The sequence below is a fragment of the Dromiciops gliroides genome, chromosome 1 (assembly GCF_019393635.1).
Source record: "Dromiciops gliroides isolate mDroGli1 chromosome 1, mDroGli1.pri, whole genome shotgun sequence".
NCBI lineage: Eukaryota > Metazoa > Chordata > Mammalia > Microbiotheria > Microbiotheriidae > Dromiciops > Dromiciops gliroides.
Window position 1 is genome coordinate 559,620,681 of NC_057861.1, and position 17,530 is coordinate 559,638,210.

The 17,530-nt window shown below is 35.2% G+C and overlaps 1 protein-coding gene across 6 annotated transcripts in view; it reads left to right on the forward strand.

Annotated features, from left to right (window-relative positions):
* LINGO2 (leucine rich repeat and Ig domain containing 2) overlaps positions 1-17,530 on the forward strand; it is a 1,558,843-nt gene that overhangs the window by 510,759 nt on the left and 1,030,554 nt on the right. The window lies entirely within an intron of this gene.

Here is a 17,530-nt window from a genome sequence, read left to right on the forward strand (position 1 = left end):
CACCCCACATTACAACTCTTACTCTGAGAAATGAAATTACATCAACACATTTTTTTTTCCTTTGGAGAAGGCACCAAGGGACCATCCAATGTTCTACCCACTATCTCTGGAACTTTCCAAATGAAATTCATAATCTGACCATCACTCCAATATCTATGTTTTTTTTCCTTCTATTATAATGTAAACTCCTTCAAGGAACAGATTTTCTTGCTATATCATCTGTATCCTGAATACTTCAAAATGTGCTTGGCATATAGTATTTAACATATGATTCAGTCATTCATTAATTCATAAGAAAGGGAAGGAAACAAGCTTTAATGTGCCAGGAACCATGCTAAGCACTTTTAAAATATTATCTCATTTTATTTTTACCTCAACCATGTAAGTTAGGTGCTAATACTGTCTCCATTTTACAGTTGAGGAAACTGAGGTAGATAGAAGTTAAATGACTTACCTGTGCTCACACAGCTAGTAAATGATTGAGACCAGATATGAATGTAGATTCCTGACTACAGGTATAGCATTCTGTCCATTGTGCCATCCAGGAGTCATTTATTCCATGCATTGAAGAAAAAACTGTTTGTTTTTGTCCAATTCAGTCAGGAAAGTATCTCTATTGTTTCATGTCATGATGTGATGGATGAGAGAACTCAAGAATCTTGAATGAAATAAACGGATCTGTATTCAATCTCATTTCCCTTTTCTTGTTTTTTCTTGAAAGGAAGGGATTAATGAAGAATAATATGGATAAAAAATTGGCAGCTACTAGGAGAAAAAGGATACAAATTATATGAGCAATCACCAACCAGATAACTAACCAATAATCTCTTTTAAATATAGCATACATATGATCACTTACATCATATTTTTGTAAAGCAATATAATGAGTGAATGAATGTTTTATAAAAACAGTGTGAAAATGAAATATACAGTTTCACAAACCTTTGAAATATCTTTTTTTTCTTAAAAAAAAATCTTCATTCAACAAAAGCCCCCATTTGGTGACATCTGTTATTTCTGTCATGAGATTTGACTCCATCTCCAAGGTTAAAGGTTTTCATTTGTCTCTATTGTTCATGAATCCTGATTAATGGAACTTATTTGTCAAAAAAGCAGTTGATCCTGTATGATATGGTCAATTTGTTACTGCCTCTATTTGTGGTTGTATGACTGCAGCAATCTTATTTCTGATTAAGGTCTTATTTCTTATCAAATATCTTATTACTACATCCATTCTTACTGCAAATGACAGATGAATACACTGCTTAATTTCCAGTACAGACATTTCTGTATCTAAAATTAGCATTCTTTCTTATCTTATATATCTAAGCCTCAACTTTTTAATCCTAACATTACACATATAGCAGTACACGGTTACAAAACCAGACATCATTCCAAAGACTATTTATACTGTAGATTATGTCATGCTCCCTGATTATATGGTGCTTAGATCTTGGTGTCTGTAAGTGGCCTTTAGAAAAATGGCTTTTTGGTTCTTCTTTTAGAGGTTTAAATTTGATTTCATATATTTAGGCTAGTACGTAGTATCCCAGAGCTCTTCCTCCAACTCTTTCATTTGGTTTTCCCTTTCTTTCCTTATTCTTTCTTTGTCCTATGTATTCACCCTCCAGTCTCCATATTTTTCTCCCTACCTACATTGATTGCTCATTCCTGTCATTCTAACACAGAAAGTTTAAAACACAGACTGTACAGAATAATGTATTGTAGTGCTAGGGTGTTATTAAAGTAAAACTTGAGTAAGAATTCACTTAATAAACATTTATTAAACAATTTCTTAGCACCTGAATGACCAAAATAATCCTGTTATGCTTTTGTAACAATTAGAATACTATGTATATTAACTAAAGGATATAGGAGGATGAGGAGCAGCAGCAGCAGTGGTAACAATTGTAGTAATAGTAAAGATAATAATAATAGTTAGCATTTATATAATGCTTTAAGGTTTGTAAAGCACTTTACAAATTTTATCTTATTTAGTCCTCCCAACAATTCTGAGAGATAGTTGCTAGTATGCCCATTTTGAAGAAGAAGGCAGCTCAGATAAGACAAAAAGTGATTAAGTGACCTGCCCTTCATCACACAGCTAGTAAGTTTCTGAGGTAAGAATTGAACTAAGATCTTCTGGACCCCACGTTTAATGTTCTGTCTATTGTGTGACCTACCTGCCCCTGATAGTATTATTTTTAAGATTAATAACAATAAAAATAGACATTTTATATGTATTATTTTAAAGTTTGACAAGTATTTTATATGAAATATCTTATTTGTTCCTAATAGCTACACTGTTAACCCCATTTTCTTAATGAGGACAGTGAAGTTCAGAAAATGAAAATGACTGCTTCTTGGTTACCCAAAGGTTACCCTAAATATTTAATTTAGATTTGAATACAAGTAATTCTGATTCCAAGTGCAGCATTCTATTTATTATTCCATACCACTTCTGCAAATATATACAACCAATGCTAATTCTTCCTCCAATCAGGAAATGCAAGTCTGATCTTTAAGGTATCTTTCTAATTTGGAGACTTAAATTCCAAAAAAGTAAGAAGCTAAGTTTTCCAAAGCAAAAGTAACAAAAAATTAAGGGTTCTAGGAAAGGGGGTGAAAGAGAAACAAAGAGGTCGGCCTCTCTCTCTCTCTCTCTCTCTCTCTCTCTCTCTCTCTCTCTCTCTCTTTCTCTCTCTCTCTCTCTCCAATCAAAATAAGCAGATGACATTCTGTGTGTTTAAGATGAATGACTAAGGATTCATGGCATAATCATATCACAGGATTATGTGTAATTGATCCATTAGGTTTAAAAGCCTTTGGTTCTACAGTTCTTGAATCACAACCTGGAAAGAATGAAGATCCTGGGCTTTTACAATTTACAATGTGATTGCAGGTATTTCTAATCTCAATGCTACCCTGGTTTCTCATCATCATAATACATTTATATTTTACTTTGCAATTTTTAAATCACTTCCATATCCATGATCTCATTGTACACTCAGAGCAATTTTGTGAGACAAGCAGGGCAGATAAGATTGTGTGCATTTTATAGATGAAAAAACAAAAGTTTAAAGAGAATAAATGACTTGATCAAGATCAAATGCCCAGTTTAGCCAATTTTTAGATCTTAGATCCTCTGATGCTTAGCCTAGTGGCCTTTCCATTTGACCACATTGCATATTCTATTGTATTAACAAAGTCATCATAGGCAGGCCATGAACATTTGGGAGAGCATTAAAAGTGGATAACAAAAGCAACAACCAGGGATTCTGGAGACAACATGCTTTCTTCTACATATAGACTCTCACTTCCAATTAACACTTTACTATTATCATGATTATTCTATATTCCCAAGTCATTATTTGCAAATTAGAGAAAATAATTAGGGAGGAAAATTCTAGGGAATATTTCATCTAATCAAGAAGGGTAAAGAGATGTGAGAGATGCTTATAACAGACCACGTTTATGTAGACCAAAAGTTATTGACAATGCCTTTAAGTGCATATATCTACTGAGGTAAATTGAATATAAGACATCTCTTGGGATAGATATGACAAATAAGTTGCACAGTTAGTTCATAGTAGGGCCGTTTTCATAGCTATAGTTTCTAGAGTTTAGTACAGAAAAAAATGTTTTGTTAATAATGTCATTAGATGACTTCTCTGTACTAATATATCAGCTGTTTTTAGACACCAAAGAGAATTAGAAGATTAGAAAAGTGTGTGTTACAAATAGCTGGATTTTGTAGATTTGTGTTGGAGCACTGTTTTTCAGACTCCAATCTGCAGACTGATCCTGCCCACAATCTCACTTTTACTGGTCTGTTCCAGTCATTACCCAGAGGATCAAAGACTGCAAAAAAATTCAGATCTCAGCAGTATAAATAGGCTGTTTAGAGACCATACCTCTCAGAAGGCAAAGCCCTCCTCAGTCACATAGCACTATTTCTAGCTTGCCACACATGTTACTCCATCTTAAGCCGTTTTCCACTGGAGACTTTTTTTTTTTTTTTTTACAAATTAAATGGGGTGGTTTTCTTTTTGTTTCTTTTTGTCTTTAAGAAATAGAATAGGATTTTTTTTTTGCAAATAAGCACACAGAATGTTCATGGATTAATTCCAAATGCAGCATTTCATGGAGAGTGGTACTGTAAATGGTTCAAAGTGCATTTGTGCTGGCTTGATTAATGAATTTCATTAGGGACTTCTAATAGTAAATGCTACCAAAAACTCAGTCAAGTACAGCTGTACTCTTAAATGCCTACGGACAAGTTAAGAGATAGATGGAAATAGTGACCTTAATAGGTGTTCAGCAATACTGTAAAACACAAGTAAAGAGGAAAGGCTTGTTAGGTAATGGTAATCATTTCTTCATATTTGTATTTGATGTAGCACATAAAGAAAATGTCATGCTCAATTTATGAGTTATATATAGGTGCATAGTAACAGAATTTAAGCACAGTATCACAGCACTAGAGCTCATTGAAATGTCAGTGGTATTGTTCTTTTTCTAACAAAACCTAGGTTTTGAAATCAGAATATTGAAAGATCAAGATTTAAAAGACAAATCCTCCTCAGTGTTAAAACATGCATTTTGTGAGGTCAGAATGTTTAAAATGATATCTATGAAACTGCAATCTTCCCCTCAGATTCTTTTGCACATATGGTTGTCCCCATTTAAATGTAAAGGCAATCTAGCCCTGGGGTCTAGAGACAATATGAAATATAAGATGTTTCTGGATTGAAACACTAGAAACATTGTGACTGCAATTTTAAAATAGGAATTATGAAAGATGGTAACTGATTGGCTGCTGAAGATTCCAAAATGCTCTTTGTTTGTTGAAGTTGTACAGATTTTAAATTGTTTGCCAGAGTTTTTGTTTTTTGGGTTTTTTTTTTGTTTTTTTTGGTGGGGAAATGGGGCTTAAGTGACTTGCCCAGGGTCACACAGCTAGTAAGTGTCAAGTGTCTGAGGCCAGATTTGAACTCAGGTACTCCTGAATCCAAGGCCAGTGCTTTATCCACTGCACCACCTAGCTGCCCCTTGCCAGAGTTTTTAAAGCCCGTATACTTACAAAAGCTTAATTACCAAAATTAACTTAAGGACACTCTGCCTATGGTTGTTTGGTCATGTCCAACTCTTCTTCATTGAAGTCTCATTTTTCCCCCTTAAAGATTATACTCAGTTTTCATGGGTAGGTAATTTTTGGCTTTAGTCCTAGTCCCTTTGCCCTCTGGAATAGCATATTCTATATCCTACAGTCCTTTACTGTAGATGCTGCTAGATCTTGTTTTATCCTTACTGTAGCTCCACATTATTTGAATTCCTTTTTTTTTTTTTAGCTGCTTGTAATATTTTTTTTTCCTTGACCTGGGTTCTCTGGAATTTGACTATAATATTCCTGGAAATTTTACTTTTGGGATCTCTTTCAGGAGGTGATCAGTGGATTCTTTCAGTTTCAATTTTACCTTCTGCTTCTAGAATATCAGGGCAAATTCCCCTGATAATTTCTTGGAAGATGATTTCTAGACTATTTTTTTGATCATGGCTTTCAGGTAGTCCAATGATTTTCAAATTATTTCTCCTAGATCTATTGTCCAGGTCAGCTGTTTTTCCAAGGAAATATTTCATATTGCCCTCTATTTTTTTTATTCAATTGGATTTGCTTTACTGTGTCTTGGTTTCTCATAAAGTCACTAGCTTTCATGTGTTCAATCCTAATTCTTAGGTAATTATTTTCTTCAGAGAGCTTTTGGATCTCCTTTCCCATTTGGCTTTTCAAGCTGTTGACATTTTTTCTCCTGACTTTTCTGCATTGCTCTCATTTCTTTTTCCATTCTTTCTTCCATCTCTCTAAATCTTCCTTCCATCTCTCTTACTTTCTCTTCAAAATCCCTTTTGAGTGCTTCCATGGCCTGAGACCAATTAATATTTTTCTTGGAAGCTTTTGATGTTGGAGCTTTGACTTTGTCATTATCTTCTTCTGAGGGTGTATTCTGGTCTGCCCCTTCCCAAAAGAAGCTATCTATTGTCTGTTGTCTCTTTTTACTACTCATCTCAGCCCAGAAGCAGACTTCTGATTGGAATCTGATTCTCTATGGTCAGAAGCTTGCCATGCTTGTGCCCCTCCCCCACTGGGTCACAACCACTAGAGTCCGCCCACTGGATCAGAACCTGGGTGCTTTACCCTAACTCCAGCAGAAACTGTAGCCACTTCACCCTGGTCATATGCCAAACCCCCTCACTGGTCCTCAAGCTCAGCCTCAGAAGAAGCCACTGGCATTGAAGACTCTGAGGACCTGGAATCATTGTCTGTTCCTGGCTGGGTCCAGACCACTCACAACTCTTCATGTCTCTGTGGACCACACTGTCTATGGAGTTTTCTTGGTATAGATACTGGAGTAGTTTGCCAATTCTTTCTCCAGTGTATAAAGGCAAACATACGTTAAGTGATTTGGCCAGGGTCACACAGCTAGTAAGTATTTGAGTCTTGATTTGAACTCAGATCTTCTTGACTCCAGGCCTGGCTCTATATCCATTAAGCCATCTAGTTGCCTCACAGTGCTTATTACCTTCCTCTAACATTTTACCCCAGTGCCTAGGTTAAAACAGCTTCATCAAACTGTGATAGATTTTATTAAGTTGGAAAGGATTCAAGTATGGGACCCACTGATAGAATCTATGTTTTCAATTTAAATACCAAATTAACTATGTTTAAGGAAATTCAGCACACTGATCACAAAGTCAACTATAAAATGAAGATTTTCAAATGCTGCAAGGCCCTATATTGGTTTAGTAATGGGTGAAGGTACTGTACTTTGCAGCAGTGGAGAGATTATATCCAGTATGAAAATTCACATCACTGAATTTTGAACTAGACATTCTGGTTTTAGACAGAAAAACACATCTAGGTGGCACAGTGGATAGAACACCGGGTCTGGAATCAGGAACACATGAGTTTAAACTCAGCCTCAGACACTTAGTAGATATGTAACCCTAAGCAAGATACTTCACCATTGTTGGCTCCATAACTGTTCATTATAATAATAATAAAAAAAGTTTTAGTTCCTTCTGTGGTAATGAAACCCATCAATTTTGCTTGAACATATTCTTCACTTCTTAGAATGCAACTTCCTTGAGGGTAAGAGCTGTTTCATTTTACCTGTATATCCACAACAAAGGAAGCATGATAATTACTTGTGAAATTTAAATTCTTATAATACTGTTTTTAAATTCTGGTAGTTTAAACTGAAAATGGACCGGATAACTAAACTCTTGTGAAATTAATGCTAGTGCCACACTAAAAAAAGCTAATATAGTCATCTTTCCTTTCTGATAGCAATTAACTACACTGAGGGAACATATGTACTTTGGAGGATTTTCACTTTGCTGTTTTGCAGAAGGTGTGAATTATGTGCAAAGGAAATGGAAAAAAAAATGACATAATCCCACAAATCAAAGGATTGTGAATGTCTCTTTCCTCTTTACATATATATACCCATGCTGCATTTTTTGTGACATTTTATCCCTTGAAGGCTTTCTCTGCTGATTCATTTGTCACATTTATAGAAGAATAGAAACACAGGGATAAAAAGGCACCTCAGATGTCATGGAATATAAGCCTTACTTGGACAGGAATTCTCAATAAAATATTCCTGAGAAATGATCGTCCAATCTTTCTTTCAAGATTTCCAGTGCTAAGGAGTTCACTACCTCTAGAGATACCCCATGTTTCTTTGAGGCAGTTCATTGCAACTAACTGGGTGCTCCTAGTTCTGCCCTGTGAGTCAATGAACCAGAAGTCTAATAATTTTTCACATAACAGCCCTTGAAATCTGTGCAGAAAATGGTCATCGCACATCTTCCACAACTCTTCTCTTTACCAGCCTAAAGAATCCCATTTTTCAGCTGTCTTTTAATTCATATTTTTATGTTCTTTTACAAGTCTGGTGACTTACCATTTTTTCAGTTACTAAAAGCAATTTTTTCATTTATACTTTTATCATAGTGATTATTGTTCTGATTGTTTTTAATTTAAATCAGTTCTTATACATTTGCCCGTAATCCTCTGAATTTCTCATATTTATTATTTCCTACTGCACACTAGTATTTATTACTATGATATAGGTTTTCTCAGCAGCACTCCCAATCAATGGGCACATAATTTGTTTTTAGTTCTTTCCTACTGCAAAAAAAAAAATGCTGCCATAAATATTGTGGCATATGTTACGGTTCTGTTTTTTATTGTTATCTTCCTTGGCATTTGTGACAAATAATGACTGTTGGATGAAAGGGAATGTATGATCAGCTTGGTAATTTTTCTTGTTTTCCTTATGTATTTCTGAAACATGATTAAAATGTTTCTTGGTAAATTATTCTTGAAGTTTCTTTCTGGTAGTGTTCTGTGGATCCTTCTTTTAGATTGCACTCTCCTTTCAATATTTTGTGGTAATTTTTATTTCTTTTTTGGTAGTATATTATTTTATTTTCCAATTACATGTAAAAATTGTTTTCAACATTAATTTTTATAAGATTTTGAGTTCCAAAATTTTCTCCTTCCCTTTCCCCTTCCCAAGACAGCAAGGAATCATATGTGTGTATATAAAACACATATATATGACTAATATAAAAATATGTATAGAATGATTATATATAATATAATAATATAAATAATATATACTTGTAAATGATATAAGCAGTATATTAGTCCTGCTGTAAAAGAAGAATCAAAACAAAAGGGAAAAACCACAAGAAAAAATAGCAACAACAAATAAAATGAAATTGGTGTATTATGATCTTCATTCAGACTCCATAGCTCTTTTTCTTAACATGGAGAACATTTTCTATCATAAGGCTTTAGGAATTGCTGGGGATCATTGTATTACTGAGAAGAGCAAAGTCTTTCACAGTTGATCATCACACAATGTTGCTGTTACCATGTACAATGTTCTCTTGGTTGTGCTTATTTCACTCAACATTGGTTCATGTAAGTCATTCCAGGTTTTACTGAAATATGCCTGCTCATCATTTCTTATAGCCCAATAATATTCCATCATAGTCATATGCCACAACTTGTTCAGCAATTGTTTTGATAAAATTATAGTGGTATTCAGGTCTCCTTTTTCTTTTTCTTTTTTTTTTAATAATTAAAGTATTTTATTATTTTCTAGTTACATGTAGAGATAGTTTTTCAACATTTGTTATTATAAGATTTCTAGTTTCAATTTTTTTCCTTCCTCTCTTCCTTACCCCGCCTCCCCAAGACAGCAAGTAATCTGATATAGGTTATATATGTATAATAACATTAAACATATTTCTGCATTAGTCATGTTATAAGAGAACAATCAGAGCAAAAAGGAAAAAACCTCAAAAAAGTAAAACAGCACCAAAAAACAAAAGAAATAGTATGGTTCAGTCTGCATCTGTATTCCACAGTCCTTTTATTTTTTTTCTGGATTTGGAGAGCCTTTTCCATCGTGAGTCCTTTGGAACTATCTTGTACCATTGTATTGCTGAGAAGAATCCAGTCTATCACAGTTGATCAACACAAAATGTTGATGACAATGTGTACAAGGTTCTGCTGGTTCTACTCATCTCACTCATTTTCAGTTCATGCAAGTCTTTCCAGGTTTCTCTGAAATCCTTGTGCTCATCATTTCTTACAGCACAATAGAATTCCATTACATTCATATACCACAACTTCTTCAGCTATTCCCCAATTAATGGACAGCCCCTCAATTTCCAATTCCTTGCCACCACAAAAAGAGCAGCTATAAATATTTTTGTACATATGGGTCCTTTTCCCTTTTTTTATGATCTCTGTGGGAAAAAGACACAAAAGTGGTATCACTGGGTCAAAGGATATGATACTGTTTACTATTTTAAGGAAAGCTCCACCTATTCCTCTGTTCTCTAGTGTTTTGATTAGGAATGGGTGCTGTATTTTGTCAAAAGTTTTCTCTGCATCTATTGTGATAATCATATGATTTTGGTTAGTTTTCTTATTGATATGGTTGATTATGTTAATAGTTTTTCTAATGTTGAACCAGCCCTACATTCCTGGTATAAATCCCACCTGGTCATAGTGTATTATTCTGGTGACCACGTGCTGTAATCTCCTTGCTAATATATTACTTAAGATTTTTGCATCAATATTCATTAGGGAAATTGGTCTATAATTTTCTTTCTCTGTTTTTGCTTTGTCTCGTTTTGGTATCAACACCATATTTGTGTCATAAAAGGAATTTGATAGAACTCCTTCTTTTCCTATTTAAAAAAAATTGAATAATACTGGAATTAAATGTTCTTTAAATGTTTGCTAGAATTCATTTGAAAACTCATTTGGCCCTGGGGATTTTTTCTTAGGGAGTTCATTAATGGAGTGTTCAATTTCTTTTTCTGATATGGGCTTATTTAAGTATTTTATTTCCTCTTCAGTTAATGTGAACAGTTTGTATATTTGTAAATATTTATCAATTTCATTTAGATCATCAAATTTATTGGCATACAGTTGGGCAAAATAATTCCTAATTATTGTTTTAATTTCCAATTCATTGGTGGTGAAATCACCCCTTTCATTTTCAATACTGGTAATTGGGTTTTCTTCTTTCTTTTTTTTGATCAAATTAACCAATGGTTTATCTATTTTATTGTTTTTTCATAAAACAGCTCTTAGTTCTATTGATTAATTATATTGTTTTTTTGCTTTCAATTTTATTAATTTCTCCTTTAATTTTCAGAATTTCTAATTTAGTATTTAATTTGGGATTTTTAATTTGTTCTTTTTCTAATGTTTTAAGTTACATGCCAAATTCATTGATCTCCTCTTTCTCTTTTATATTGATGTAAGCAGTTAAAGATATAAGATTTCCCCTAAGCACTGCGTTAGCTGCATCCCATAGATTTTGGTACATTGTCTCATTATTGTCATTGTCTTGGACGAAGTTATTGTTTCTATGATTTGTTGTCTGACCCACTCATTCTTTTTTTTTTTTTTTTTTTTTTTTAGTAAGGCAATTGGGGTCAAGTGACTTGCCCAGGGTCACACAGCTAGTTAAGTATTAAGTGTCTGAGGCTGGATTTTAACTCAGATACTCCTGACTCCAGGGCTGGTGCTCTATCCACTGCGCCATCTAGCTGCCCCCCACTCATTCTTTAGAATGAAATTATTTAGTTTCCAATTAAGTTTCACTCTACCTTTCCATGGCTCTTTATTACATTTAATTTTATTATATCATGATCTGAGAAGGATGCATTTACTATTTCTGCCTTTCTACATTTAACTATGAAGTTTTTGTGCCCTAATACAAGGTCAATTTTTGTATATGTGCCATGTACTGCTGAGAAAAAGGAATATTCCTTTCTATCCCCTTTCAGTTTTCTCCAGATATCTATCATATCTAAGTTTTCTAACACTCTATTCACATCATTAACTTCTTTCTTATTTATTTTTTGGCTAAATTTATCTAATTCTGAGAGGGAAAGATTCAGATCCCCAACTAGTATAGTTTTGCTGTCTATTTCTTCTTGCAAGTAATTTAACTTCTCCTCTAAGAATTTGGATGCTATACCACTTGGTGCATATATGTTTAGTACTGATATTTATTCATTTTCTATAGTACCTTTTAGCAAGATGTAGTTTCCTTCCTTATCTCTTTTAATTAGATCTATTTTTGCCTTTGCTTTGTCTGAGATAAGGATTGCTACCCCTGCTTTTTTTACTTTACTGAAGCATAATATATTCTGCTCCAGCCTTTTACCTTTACTCTGTGTGTCTCTCTCTGCTTCAAATGTGTTTCTTGTAAACAACATAGTGAAGGATTCTGGTTTTTAATCCACTCTGCTATTCACTTCCATTTTATGGCAGAGTTCATCCCATTCACATTCACAGTTATTATTACTAGCTGTCTATTCCCCTCCATTCTATTTATCTCCTTTGTAATTTTCCTCCCTTCTTGCACCCTATTCCTCCTCACCAATGTTTTGCTTCTTACCCCTGCCTCCCCCAATGTGCCCTCCTTTTTATTAGCTCCCCTCCATTTTCTTTACCCTTTTCTCACCTGTTTCTGCCCTCCCTTCCATTAGCAACCCTTTTCCCACTCTCACTTTTACTTCCCTCAACAATATGCTGTTTCTTTTTCCAAATGAACATATATGTTATTCCCTCTTTGAATCAAATCTAGTGAGAGTAAGGTTGAAACAATTTTTCCCCCTTACTTCTTTCCCTCTTTTGTAAATGTTTTTGCATCTCTTCATATGATGTAATTCACCCCATTCCACCTCCCCTTTCTTCTTCTCCCCATAAACTACTTTTTAACTCCTTTATATTCTTTATATCATCACATCAAATACAATATATATTTATACCCTCTGTGTATAATCCTTCTGTCTGCCCAAATATATATATATATATATATATATATATATATATATATATATATATAGAGAGAGAGAGAGAGAGAGAGAGAGAGAGAGAGAGAGAGTTCTAAAGAGTTATAGGTATTATTTTCCCATGTAGGGATGTAAACAGTTTAACCTTATTGAATAACTTTTCCACCCTTGCTTACCTTTTTTAAATTTTCTTTAGTGAGACAATTGGGGTTAAGTGACTTGCCCAGGGTCACACAGCTAGTAAGTGTTAAGTGTCTGAGGCTGGATTTGAACCCAGGTACTCCTGACTCCAGAGTCGGTGCTCTATCCATTGTGCCACATAGCTGCCCCCTTTGCTTACCTTTTTAAACTTCTCTTGACTCTTGTATGTTTAGATCAAATTTTCTATTCAGTTCTGGTCTTTTCATCAGGAAACCTTGAAAGTCCCCTATTTCATTGAATGTCCATCTTTTCCCCCAAAAGAGAATGTTCAGTTTTGCTGGGTAATAGTTTGTTGGCTGCAATCCAAGCTCCTTTGCCTTCCAGAATATCATATTCCAAGCCTTGCTATCCTTTAATGTTGAAGATGCCAGGTCCTGACCAATCCTGACTGTGGCTCCATGATATTTAAATTGCTTCTTTCAGGTTGCTTGGAATATCTTCTCCTTCACCTGGTAATTCTGGAATTTGGCTACTATATTTCTTGGAGTTTTCCTTTTGGGGTCTCTTTCAGGAGGTGATCAGTGGATTCTTTCAATGATGATTTTATCCTCTGATTCTATAATATCAGGGCAGTTCTCCTTGATAATTTCCTGGAATATGGTGTCTTGACTCTTTTTCTAATCATGGCTTTCAGGCAGTCCAATGATTCTCAAATTGTCTCTCCTGTATCTGTTTCCTAGGTCAGTTGTCTTTCCAATGAGTTATTTTACATTTTCTTCTTTTTTTCATTCTTTTGATTTTGTTTTACTGATTCCTGATGTTTCATGGAGTCCTTAGCTTCCAACTGTCCAATTTGAATTTTTAGGGCATTGTTTTCTTCAGTCAGATTATGCACCTCCATTTCCATTTGGCCAAATGAATTTTTTAAGGAATTGTTTTCTTCAGTCAATCTTTGTGCTTCCTTTTCCAAGTTGCTGATTCTTTTTTTCATAATTTTCTTGCATTGCTTTCATTTTTTCTTCTACTTCTCTCAATTGTTTTTTTTTTTTTGGTGAGGCAATTGGGGTTAAGTGAGTTGCCCAGGGTCACACAGCTAGTAAGTGTTAAATGTCTGAAGCCAGATTTGAACTCAGGTCCTCCTGACTCCAGGGCCAGTACTCTATCCACTGGACCACCTAGCTGCCCTCTCAATTGATTTTTTTTTTGTTTTGTTTTTTTAGTGAGGCAATTGTGGTTAAGTGACTTGCCCAGGGTCACACAGCTAGTAAGTATTAAGTGTCTGAGGCCGGATTTGAACTCAGGTACTCCTGACTCCAGGGCCGGTGCTCTATCCACTGTGCCATCTAGCTGCCCCTCAATTGATTTTTAAAATCCTTTTTTAGCTTTTCCAAAAAATGCTTTTTGTTCTTGAGACCAACTCATCTTCCCTCTTGAGGCTTCACAGGTAGGCAAGTTGAGAGTATTATCCTCATCTGACCTTGTGTTTGTCTCTTCCCTGTCAATACAGAAGCTCTCAATATTTTTTGTTTCTTGCTCATACTGCAGCTTATTATTATTATTATTATTTTTTTTAAGGTTGAGGTCCACTGCTCGGGCACCAGGGTCACTGGTTCAAGCTTCTTGTGCTGGGAGATAGGGGCTGTGTTGCTGGCTTTCTGCTCTGAGGCCTCTATGACATAGATTTCTCACCACCCTGGGCTTGCTTCCAGTGCAAGCATGGGGATAGACAGGCCTGGTCTCACCCATCCTATGGGTGGCCCCCTAGGTGGCAGCCTGCCCTCTCAGCTGGTGCTGGTGGATCTCACCACAGGTCTGCTGTGCCACTAGCTTGCTGAGACAGGATCAAGGGGCATCAGTTGCTTCCCGCTACCTTGCCCCAACCCCCTCCACGCTGAGCTGTTCTGAGGAGTGCAGCGCAGCTCCTCCCCTGCCTGAGTGAAACTGACCTTTCATGAAGTCTTTTAAATTATGTCCACTTGGTAGATTGTGATCCTTTTTCGTTTTTTAGGTTCTGTAGTTTCAGAATCTGTTTAGAGGTTTGGATTTAATGTTGTTTTTAAGGGAAATTTTGGAGAGCTCAGGTAGCTTACTGGCTTCTCTCCACCATCTTTGTTTCGTGCCCCCTTCCCCCCCACCATTCTCCTTTTTCATGATAACTCTTATAAAGTAATAATCTATAGATTTTTGTTTTAATTTTAAGGATACATAATTTATTTTGTAAAGCTGACATATATATCTTTCTAAAAATAATTTTCTGGGGCAGCTAGGTGGTGCAGTGGATAGAGCACTGGCCCTAGAGTCAGGAGGACCTGAGTTCAAATCCGGCCTCAGACACTTAAAACTTACTGGCTGTGTGACCCTGGCAAGTCACTTAACCTCAATTGCCTCACCAAAAAAAAAAAAAAAAAAGTAATTTTCTGTTCTTCCTTCTCCCTCTGAATTTTAAAATTCCAATTTCCATCTTTTACTTCTATAATTTCACTTAACTATTTGCTCTTGAGGACCACTCTGAACTTTCTTAGAATTATTTCATCAATGTTTAAAGAATATTTGGGAAAATTGTTGCAATGCTTTCATCTTCTTTCTTCTTGAACTCTAATTCTTCTGTTGAAAGAATTCTTTCATTGACCAACATTTTTTCTTTTTTGCAAATGTTGACTAATTTGTCCTGTTCAGGCAGCCTTTTTTGTCTTTATAAATTATTTTTTGCTGATTTCCCCAAAATGTTATTATTCTGTGTGATTTTTACTATCTGTTCTTTCCTATCTATTGTCATGGTGCTGATGTAGTCTTCTCTATTTTTTTACTCTCTGTTTTCTTTTTTGTCACTCTTCTCTATGAAATCTGTGTCCCTCAAGGAATGAGAAAACTTGTAGGAGAATTGACTGGAGGAGATTTTTATAAACTTCCATCTTATTAACCCTATTTTCTAACTTTTATATTATCACTCTTCTAAACTACTCACTCCCATTTGGGACTATTTTTTTTCACCTATATTTACCCAAGAAGGCTATTTGTAAAAGGTTTAAGGACTGTAAGAAAAACTCTCCAATTCCATCACTGCTCTTTCACTCATTCAGCTGCTTATCTCTTTCTTTCTGTACAATACCAAATAGCTGCAAGAAACACTTCACTTCTATGAAGCTCCTTTACTATGTCCTTTGCAATATTATTACCTCTCATTCCATATTAATTCCCAGCTGCCCCTTTTCCTTATTCTCATCTCTCCTGGCTGGTTTGGTTCATGGCCGTCAAAGGTGACTAACAAGATACTTATAAGGGATCAGAGTATAGAAATGATAGGTTGATTTTTTTTTTACCAGAACCATTTGGCCATTCTTTTTTCCTTCAAACCCTTCAACTGACTCATTTTCTAGATAGATTTCCTCTTATGAACATTTTTATTGCCCTGAGGATTCTGAACAAATTAATTTGTAATACTTTTTTTTTTTGCCAGTTCTGAGCCTGCAGCCAAACAAAGTATTTCTGGGTGAAGGGGGGGAGTACCACAATTTTAAATCTGTATTTTTCTCCTTTCCTGAGATGCTTCCCCCCAAAAAAAAATGCATCCTCACATTACCAATAAATGAAAAAAAATTATCAAATATCTAATCTATATATAAAACCATTTATTTTTACTGTGAACTTAAAATACAAAGTGAACATTAGAAACAAAGAAAAATTAAGAAAAAGGATTTCCCCTTTTATACAGAGGATACAATCATAACCTCCCATGTGGGAGCCCAGGGAGACAAAGTACGTTTTAAAAAATCACTTTGTGGTAAGTTGATACATACTTATTAAGTGCTTACCATATGCCAAACAAAGTACTCTGGAACGAAAAAAAAAAGGGCAAAAGTCAGTCGGCAAAATTTCAAATGATTCATGATGAAAAATTGCTATCTCCCTCCAGAGAGAAAGAGAGAACAGATGAATTCTGAGTACAAACTGAAGTATACTTTTCTCACTTTTTTTGTTTTTTTATGATGTAGTTTATATGGATATGTATTTGCAGGATTTCACATGTTAAATTAAAATTATCATATTGTTTGCCTTCTTGGTGGGTAAGAAAGGGATGGGAGAGAAGAAAATCTGGAAATCAAAATTTCAAAAAAAAAAGGAATGTGTGCGTGCATTCATGCATGTGTGTGCATGCATGTGTGTGTGCATGTACAGGTGGTGACATGTGTGGGGAGAGATTTGTATGTTTAATGATACGGCAGCCATTCCAAAACATTTATGCCCAGTCACCAGAGTTCGGTACTTGGAGTACTGGTGGAAGCTCCTCCAGGTGGCTACATCTACCTTCTCTTCCTTTCTTCCAATCCTTTGGCACTTATAGTGTCACAAACTGCCCCATCCCCATTCTCTTCACCCCAAACTTCACACATCTTCTATGTATACTTTAATGATATGGATTCTTCTACTGAGATGGAGATGACAGGCTTGTTTCTGGGAGCATGGAAAATCTACTTCATGCCAAGTTTTCCTTCGCATTTAATCATTGAAAATTTTTATCCTTTATGAAAGTTTAACAAAATGTAAACTCTCTCTCTCTCTCTCTCTCTCTCTCTCTCTCTCTCTCTCTCTCTCTCTCTCTCTCTCTCTCTCTCTCTTTCTCTCTCTCTTTCTCTTTCTCCCTCCCTTCCTAGCTCTATCATGCTTTCCTTATTTTTTTCTGATGACATCATCTAGACTGTGTGGTGGGTGGTCATCAGTCATTCAAGAAACATTCTGATAATAACCCCTTCTACAATGATAAATTGTGAACTGCATCATATCTAGGGAGAACTGGAAAGAAGCCAGTGTTTAAGTATCTTGTCTACACTCATAAAGATAGTAAATGTAATAAAGAAGATTTGAGTCTTCCTGCCTCAGAAGCCAAAATTTTACCAAGTAATCCATATTACCTCTCAAGAAGTCAAATCTAAAAATCTGTATCTAAAACTGCCATCAGAGATGTTAGAGCCTTATCTAGCAAAACGCCTGG